This window comes from Mytilus trossulus, chromosome 10 (assembly GCF_036588685.1).
Source record: "Mytilus trossulus isolate FHL-02 chromosome 10, PNRI_Mtr1.1.1.hap1, whole genome shotgun sequence".
Taxonomy (NCBI): Eukaryota; Metazoa; Mollusca; class Bivalvia; order Mytilida; family Mytilidae; genus Mytilus; species Mytilus trossulus.
Window position 1 is genome coordinate 52,357,406 of NC_086382.1, and position 10,426 is coordinate 52,367,831.

At 30.4% G+C, this 10,426-nt stretch overlaps 1 long non-coding RNA gene across 1 annotated transcript; it reads left to right on the forward strand.

Moving 5' to 3' along the window:
* Positions 1-5,845: 5,845 nt before the first annotated feature.
* LOC134686328 (uncharacterized) lies at positions 5,846-10,165 on the forward strand. The gene is made up of 4 exons (XR_010101593.1): positions 5,846-5,909; positions 6,438-6,501; positions 8,574-8,759; positions 10,100-10,165. It is a non-coding gene; the product is annotated as an uncharacterized LOC134686328 (long non-coding RNA).
* Positions 10,166-10,426: the final 261 nt, after the last annotated feature.

Here is a 10,426-nt window from a genome sequence, read left to right on the forward strand (position 1 = left end):
GTGTAAAAAATAAATATCAACCTGAATGGTATACTAATGAAATTGGTAAATCAAAATTCCAAAGAGATTGTTTTCACAAAAAGAAAGACACTGAAAATTATAAAAAATATAGGAATAAAACTAGTGAATTAATCCGTTCTGCAAAAGCAAAATATTTTATGGATGCAATAGATAACGATAAAAACTTTAAAATTCATTGGAGGCATTTAAAGGATATGAATTCAACAAATAAACAGGAAACTGACATGTTAACACACGAAGGAAAAGTACTAATAAACAAAAATGATATTGCTTACTGCTTAAATGATCATTTTAGCACAGTAGGTGAGAAACTTATTACAAATCCTCACCAAAGTTTTAAATCTGAGAAAATTAATAACTATGTCAAGTCAAAAAAATTGATGATACTAAATTCTCATTATATACTGTCACAAATGACGAGGTTCTACAAGGTCTGAAAAATCTAGACACAACTTAATCAACTGGAACTGATGGAGTTGCACCAAGAATTTTAAAACTATCAAGGTCCATTGTAGCAAGCCCCTTCGCTCACATAATAAACCTTAGTTTATGTACAGGATTATTTCCTATCCTATTAAAATCTGCTAAAGTTGCTCCCATATTTAAAGAAGGGGATAAATCAGACCCAAACAATTATCGACCCATTTCGATTTTACCCACTGTGTCCAAGTTATTTGAAAAGACTGTCTTTAAACAACTATATCTATTCTTAACCACACACAAATTATTAATACAACAGCAGTCTGGATTTAGAGAAAAACATTCTTGCCATACAGCACTCATTAAAATAATTGATAAATGGTTAGAAGAATTGGACAATGGAAATTTTACCGCCATTCTCTTTTCAGATTTTAAGAAGGCTTTTGATACGGTAAATCACAATATACTTTTATCAAAGCTCAAACTATACAAATGTGATGACCACTCTGTAAAATGGTTTTCATCGTACCTCTCTCAGAGAATGCAAAAAGTTAAGTTAGGAACCACTGAATCAGACTATCAAACTGTGACTTTTGGAGTTCCTCAAGGTTCTATACTTGGACCTTTATTGTTTCTCATTTATATAAATGACTTACCATTAACCTTAGAATATACAGAATCTGATCTATATGCTGATGATACAACTTTACATTTGTCATCTAAATCTATTGTAAATTTAAATATGTGTTTGAATAAAGACTAAGACAATATTATTAAATGGTGTAAAGAAAATGATATGACGATAAATAGCAAGAAATCAAAATGTTTGCTTGATGGATCAGACAGAAAACTGGTAAACTGTAATGAATGTTTATGTGTTTTATCAAAAGATAATATAGCTTTAGATAATGTTGAAGTTGAAAAACTTCTCGGAATTCATATTGATAAAAACCTATCATGGTCAATCTAAATTGATAAAATATGCGAAACTATTTCAACCAGAATATATTTGTTAAAAAGGTTGAAACGTTATTTACCATTAAGGGGTCTTAATCTTTTTTACAATAGCTATATATTACCCATTATTGACTACTGCTGTACATTATGGGGTCTTACCACATACATTAATCTGGAGAGGATACATAAGCTCCAAAAACGTGCTGCAAGATTAGTTTTATCTGTTTCTTTTGATTTTCCATCAACAGTAATGTTTAAAAAAAACTTGCATAGATGACGATATTTACGAGGATACACTATTTTCAAGCTGTTTTAATGTTTAAGTGTATGAATGGTCTAGCACCTGACTATCTATCTATTAAATTTACTGCTTGTGCTGATCTTTATAATTATTGTCTGAGATCGACAACATCAGGACTTCTTCATGTACCAAGACCTAATTCAGATTTTTTAAAAAGAACATTTAAATATTCTGGTCTTATTACCTGGAATAATTTACCAAATAATATTTAAGAAATATATAATTTAGATACATTTAAGACCAACTGTTCAAACTATTTTCTAACTGAACAGAATAAAGATGCACGAAACTAATGCATATTTTTTCCTTCTACTGAATTCATATATGTGCTTATTCAATATTTAAGCTGCTATATTTAACTGTATTATGTATTTTATTTTGTATGTAATTTTGTCCGTTTTCTATTTGTATTAATAGTTTTTGAAGGCCTCATGGAATATTAACATGTAATTGTTAAATGTGTTACCTTCGTTAAATAAAGAATTTTATTATTATTACAAACATCTAACCTAAATGAAAAATAAATATTTCTAAGCATTCGTCAATGTTAATATTAATGATCACATATTTTGTACTGATATGTACGTATTTGCATGGCCAATTATACTGGAAGTTGGTTATCAGCCCTCGAAATTCATATCAAGCCCCCGAGTCAGAATATTTCTAATGAAATATAATAGCACCAAGAAAACTAATTCCCTTAAGGTTTTGGTCTGTTAATAATTATAGACATCATGAGATATTATCTATTATATACTTTTAAAAAGCATTTTATTTTTCACCTACATATTCCTTTGTTGTTTTCCATGTTTAAATATTTCATTCTTTAGGTTCACGTACTCTAAAAAAACAAAGGCTGATATTTTTGTTTGCTTGAAGCGAACATTATATAATGTTAAACTGCTAAGTTATCAAGGACATTCAAAACTTTTTACGGAATGATCGAAGAATGATATGTTTACATCAAAAAGACTGACTTAAATTATACATTTTTTTCATTACAGTGGAATATAATGTAAAACTTAAAATTCCAATACAACTTTATCATGTATATCCTGAACGCAATACCCCGACACAAATCGACACTCGCATGATTGGCAATATGAGGAGAATGAAAGAATATTTTTAATTGGAGAAATATGATGAACAACTCGGGAGAATTGTTTATATTAATTGGTTGTAACGGTATTCATAGACGGTGTAGATTTGTAATGAATAATTTCTTAATTTCACAACAAAAAACAACAGTGAAAATAAATTTAAGAACAAAACGCAATGTTATAAGTATAACCAGTGTCACGTGGTAATTTATATCGATTAATTTCAGATTTATTCTACATATTAGTAAACAAAAATGAGCATTAAAAGCCCGAGATCATTAATTTTCGACTAACATATAGTGAATAATGTAGAATCGAATGTATGAACTTGTAGACCACTGTTTCTTCTTTTGTATTTTGTATAATTACACTACCATACGAATCCTACTTTTCTTGAGATGTTGATGATGGAGGTTTTTTATGACCTTGATTGGCTAAACAGTAAATTGTTGGCACGGTTGCAATTTAATCCAAAACAAATATTCCTCATGCGTTTCCTTTGGAGGAACATCATGGATTTGTAATATAATCGAATTTGGCATTGCATGGTCATAAATGTTTGGTTCAAATAAAACTGAGAACGGAAATGGTGCTATCACAGTTTCCCTGTTTTACCAAAATAATTTTTAAAAAAACCAAGCAGAGAAATTTTCCAGTGCGGTCGAAATCAAATTATCCCACACATAAATAAGTTTCCAACCGATATCGGCATTACGTTACCCAGCAAAATGAAAACAAAAATTCGACACATATTCGAAAATCAATTTGCTATTCAAATTATTATATACTGGCAGTTATTGTTTTAAAAGACACCTCTTTTGACATCTGTTATTTACAATTAATTTATTTAGCAATTACATTTGACGTCATTTTTTCATTAATGATTATTAACTTGTTTTATGCCATTGTACCTGATTAAGGTTATTAATAAATTAATTGAATGTTGAACATGATAATGCATTGGTTTGTTACATTGGAATTTTTAAAATATAATATTTCATTAATTCTGTATGTAATGGAATAACACGATAAATTAATCAATTTGACCAATATTTGTAGGACATATCATTATTTGTTTGCAAGTCTGCACTCAATACCAAAAAAAAACGACCTACAAATTTAATGCATCATTTTTTCAATTGTATAGACATGACAGAGGACAAAACTAACAACAAATTAAACATTTGAAACGTTTATTCTATTTTAAATGAGTTTTCCAATAACTTGATTTAAAAGAAAACCATTTGACAAAACTTTAATCACTGCTTTATTTTGATATTATATATATTGAAATAAAAAAATATAGATGTGTTGATCCAAAAGAAATGTAAAACAAACCATAAATTTCAAGTAAATGTTGAAAATATCGACCCCATTTATCTTTTAAAGTAGCACATGAAGTTATCTCTTTTATTATATATTTGAATTGCTAAGGTGTAAAATAGCTTGTATGGAAATGCTCGTAAAAAGCATCATGACATCGAACTGAAACTCAGCAGGAAAGAACTTGAAAATGATATGACAGGATAGGACTTTTACATGAGTACGTGTGAAATCGAGTGTTATATATATGATCTTTAAATCAATAGACATTTTATAACAGGGGAACTCGACATGAAGTTTAGTTTTAAGACAAAATATAAAATTTTAAGTGAGTTGCTAGGGAATTATGAACTACATTACATGCCTTCCAATATCGTTTCATGTTGCCTTTCAGTTATTGTTGCTGAACTTATATTTGTCGTATTGACTAGATATCACAGTATTTATGGAGCTCCGTCTAAAAAATGTAAGACGTGTAGGACAAATTAATGGTGCTCGAATAAAATTTATTTGAAAATTGAATTTAACTTTAAGTATAATTCGCCAGTCAAATGTTCAGAAGTATTGTGCAACATACGACATAGTCCATTTATGAATGTAAGAATGAATATTTCAAAAATGTATAAAAAGAAATTTTTCGACCAATTCATTTATCAATGATATGTCATGGCAACACAAAATGCTGACTTTTAAACTGTATAATGAAACTGCATACTCCAGAAATTTCTTAAATCAGATGTTGATACTTGAATTTTCAAAGGTCTATACAGTGTTAGCCACGTTTGTCTTGCAATGATATGAAAACATTTAACCTTTGTTAACTTTGCAAGTATTCCTAATTCTAAATTAAATAAAGAATATTAAGAGTTGGTCCTGTTCTCTATCAAAAAAACATATGGCCAACGTAGATGCAAATATAATGAGGGATAAATCTTACTTTAAAAACAAATCTGATTCAAACCCAAATTCTGGGAAACTGACATTATAAAGATACTTGTTTTAATGACTGACATATTTCTTACGTTTGGCAGAAGTGTTTTTAAACTAACAATCGGCATTCCCATGGGTAGCAACTGTGTCGACTAGTTCGTTATTCATTTGATACTGTCGTTATACAATGTGTTTTTAGGAAATGAGAAAATAAGTAAGAGATATCATTTACCTTCACATTTCGCAATATAGCCGATGTTATCTCACTAAAGGATATATTATTTGGTGACTACGTTGGACGTATATATCTCATCGAACTTCATTACGAAGGATAGAACATATACGGTAAATTATCTTTCCGACCAGTTTTTATCTTACTTTACGGTACAACTTTTGCTTATTATGAAGATAGACCTGTAGTATTTCCTTGACATTTGAAAATCACACTATATCGGCTTTTGTTTACATGTTCAGATGTCTCTCAAACAATCAACAGTAACCCAAATTAAAAAGGTTTGAAATTTAAAAAAGAAACCAAGGTTTTAATATGTTAATTTAGTGGTATATAAAGTTAAAAATAAATACATCATGCAATAATATTCCCGTTGATGTAGTACATTTAATTTGCTAAAGAAAACAATAATTCAAGGTAAGTACGTGCACAGATAAGGAAACTCCTGGCGAATATTGTCTTAATTATCATTATTAATCAGGAGACATGCTTTTTAAATTACGTCTTTAATCAACAGTCACATGATGCCAGAAACAAAAATAAAATAAAAATCTGTATATAACAGGTGTTTTGCTTAAGAAGTATTTGCCGGGCCACTTTCAATACCCTAATTGCATTCGTACCAGTAAGTATAATATTAATACAGATTCGATCAACATTTGTGCTTTTGAATAGGAAAAGTAAAACCAATACGGCCATCGCAAATGTAGAAAAGGATCTTTTAACCCGCAGTTCAATCACAGTTATGGTGAGGTAAGTCTTTGTTTTGTTATATGTTACGTTAGTGAAAAGTAAAACAATAAACATACCGATCGTGAACTTGCATGAACATATAAAACGCAAATTCCCTTATCAAATGGCAAAATCAATAACCAAACACACCAAACTTCATATTTCTGACTAGCTACAGGCGTTGTCTTTTGGTGGTTTTAAAGCTAGCTAAACCTGCACTTGTATGGCAGTGGCATTTATATTTGCTTTTGTGTATTTTCGGTGCACATACTATTTTTTTATGGTCATAGAAAGATACCTTACATCTTTTCTTTTCTATGTAAATCTTCTGATAGAAATAGCTAATGATTTGACGATTATTATTTTATAACTGGTGAAAAACAATAATTTCAGTATTAAAGAAACATTTTTTGTATTGCAGGTGGTAAAAGAATAAAGGATGAAATATCTTGTAGCAATATTGATTCTTGTTCTCTTCATAACTGGTAAGAGATATTAAACATTTGTAAAACAGATGTTAAGGAGATGAATAGTTTTTGAATGAACATTAGAAAAGGGAAGAAATGCGGTGTTTATCGAGTACTTCTCGTAGCAAGTGCAATTATCTTTTTTCCTAGATTTAGCATTCATCCTAAAATATTGTTTTGATATTTTATTAAGCTATCATATATTTTCATTTTAAAAGGAGAAGACATGGCTTAAACACGGAGGGCGAAGCAGGATCCTCAATTGCACCTCTAACTTGATCAAACTGTTTTGTTGTTATCGGTTGGTCTTAAATGAATGAGAATAGCAAGAGACAATATTTTATTACCATGGCATTCGTTCTCGTGTAGAAAATATTCTCATGGTCAGTCTTCCTTGTTTCTTTTAATTTTTAAATTAAACCCTAATACTTAGTAAGTCCTAAAAAGAAACACACAAATCACACAAGGGTAAACATTCCCCATTTGGGACACAAATTGTTTTGGGGTAAAACATGTTTTGTGAAATTTCAACCCTCCAAAAGATATCTAGAAGAAACACTCACCAATAGTTTTAATTTAAGTAGTGAACCATACCTGTTATTTAACTAAAACAGTGTTATTAGATAAGGTAAAAACAGAAACACATATTGAACAATTAATTCAAAAATAGATATTAAAGATAACAACTAACATGATGAAAATAAAAACAATGAATGCGAAGATGCACCAACATACATACTGTAATCATACTCAAGATTTTTTTAAGAGTAGAAATTAAAATGATTACAATAACTAACTGATACCTTTGTTATGTACAATATACTGACTAGTGTAATAGCGGATATATTTGTTAAATTTTCTGACCGTACATACCATTTTTTTGGTTAATAAATACAGAAAATCGCAATTTAGGAACATGCAGTTTTATGGCAAAACAAACATAAAAAATTGGTAATGTTGAAAGTTCGTTGACTCCATTAGAGAAAGGATGGCGACAGTTAGTGTAATAAAATTTACGGTACCAATTTTCTTGCACCAGATGCGCATTTCGACAATACATGTCTCTTCAGTGATGCTCTTGGCCAAAATATTTGAAATCCAAAGCTCATATAAAAGATGAAGAGCTATAATCCAACAGGTCCAAAAAGTATAGCCAAATCCGTGAAAGGAATTTAGGTTTGTACTAAAATATGTACTTCTCCACATGTATATTATACAAAATATATTACAACATACTAGATTGTCATACAAAAGTGGGGGTTCTACATGTATTAATTTAACAGTAAAATTATAGATAAGTATATTTATCAAAACTATGATTTATGTGGTAAATTTGATGTAGAAATTGGTATAGTGTTTCACTTCACAATGATAGGAATAAAGGAGTAGGTCTGGTAAGACTCCTTTTTGGCCCCAAAATATAACAGTTTTACAAAATTGTTAAACAGTAAACTTTTAGTTATTAATTGGACTGTAGAATGCTTCTGCTCCATAAATATGGGCTGTTTTTTACAATACAATGCACATATATTGGGTACTAGCAACTTTAAGTCATGCTCAATCACTGAAATCTTCACAATTCTAGCATTTTAGTTAAATTTTAGTGGCCGCATTCGTGTTCATCATTAATATTAAAATGTAGGTTGTATTTGATGATAATACATAACATATATAAAGGTTGAGGATGAACACGGATGTGACCACTTTCATTTTTGACAAAAACCATCTGAAAAGTTACATTTGTCGGCATATCTTGTAGATTTTTTCATATTTGAACTTGAATCGGATCGTGTTTAATGACAAAATCAGTTAAAATCTTTAACATAAACTAATAGAATCAAATAAAATAGACACTTTAGTATTAAAAAGTAGTCAAATCTTTCGTCAGATGCACCTGAAATGTGAGGCCAAAATCGGTCCTTGTCGGACCTACTCCTTTCTTAAGTAAATATTTATTTACTGAATTTATTTAACAAATGCAGGAAGTAGGGAATGTGTTTTGTGTTTGCACTGAATGAAGGCGTATTGTCTAGTATTCCTTCTACAACGGCGATCCTTCTATTGTCTTTTTTTTCATCTTAATTTTATAGCGCAAACAGTTGAAGGTCAGCAAAAGAAAGGTAATAAACTTGTAAGTGGTTGTCATGAGCACTGTCCAAACTCTCCATTGGGATGTGCAATGTGTTGTGTAAGCCATGGTGATATAGGAGGATTTTGCAAAGGACGATATTGTAATTGCTGGTGGTGGATAAGGTAAAGGAATTTCAATATCAAAGGTAAGTTGTAGACAGATCAAATCAATTAAGAAGATACCGTAAGGGAACCAATCATAATATCAATCTGAATGAGCACCCGTGGGATATGTACGACAGGTAAAGGGCACCAACACCAGCGCCATTTATAACCGAAAAAAAACTTTAAAAGTATCTGAGGAGTTGAATGGCTTTTTTTTTTTTATCAAAAATAATAGTATGCATACAAAACATTAATATTTCTGTAACTCGCTTGAAATCAAATCATTAAACCATCAATAGCAATCTAATATAGAATACAGGATTTTGTATAAACTATATGAAATTTATATGAATATGAAAATATAATAAAATTAACGATACCAAAATAATTGCTCAAGGTGTGTATTTCAACAACAAACGTCTTTTCAGTGATGCTCAGAGTCAAAATCCAAAACTCTTTTGAAAAAGAAAATACACAGACGCAAACAGAAATGAATAAACCTGAATAACGTGAGCCTGACATCAAAAACATCGGTATAATACGCATCTCTTCTTATTATCATACGATTCCAAAGTATATGTAAATGTCAAGTATAGTAAAAGTACAAAACCAATTATCAATCACAGATATATATGTAGGACTCTGAACCGCGATGGTACTTCGAACTACCATTGCGCCGCTGAAGTAAGTTTAGATTTGAATCTCTCGTTATTTACTTTTTCCTGTCCTTTAATTGTTCGTATGCAAACAATCATACACGAATCTATATCGCATTTAAAGCTACGTTGTATTTGTCCGACCATGGCACTCTAGCAAAAGGACTACCGTAAGTTGACGCGGACCGTTACACAACAGCGTGAACATCGCACATCAGCTTCCAAAACGCAGCTCTGAGTCAGAAATTTTCTTTGTTGAGGTAACAAAAATAACACAAGGTAACACAACAGAGACATAAGACTGTAGTTAACGCTGCAGTGGTGTAGGACCGTAGTTAAGCATGTATATTCAGCATATTCTCGCCTTTGTGTAGATTTCTTTTAAAATTGTACTCCTTACTAGTATGCTCTTTTTGGCGGGCCAGAGTTGGTGGTGTTATATTTAACAAAGTCTTTTGGAATTATTATATCTAAATTAACAAATCCTCTCAAACTAGAACTAGGGACATTCTTAAATTTGTAGTATGTTGAGATAGTTTTTGTTCCGTTTTGAAGTTATCATTGTGACTTAAGGTGCAATTAATATCCCTTTGCATTCTGTGAAAATGTTTTGCAGTGTACTTACCGATTTTGTGTTGTGGTTGGATACCCTATATCTTTTTGTTTTTCTATTATACTTTCAAAAACTATGAAATTCAAGCTGTATTATTATTTATCTTTTTCAGAAAAACGATGGAATCACACTGCATCGACTATGTTAAGACACTATTAAATTATTTGAGCATTAATAACTTTTCTTTTGATTTATGACAATCTATAAAAACCTAATTGATATCCTTATTATTTATAATATGGAAATTAACTCATCATAGATACCAGGACCAAATTTAGTATATACCCCAGACGCGCGTTTCGTCTACAAAAGACTCATCAGTGACGCTCGAATCCCAAAAAGTAAAAAAAAATGCCAAATAAAGCACGAAGGTGAAAAACATTGAGGACCAAAATTCCTAAAAGTTTTGCCAAATACAGCTAAGGTAATCTATGCCTGA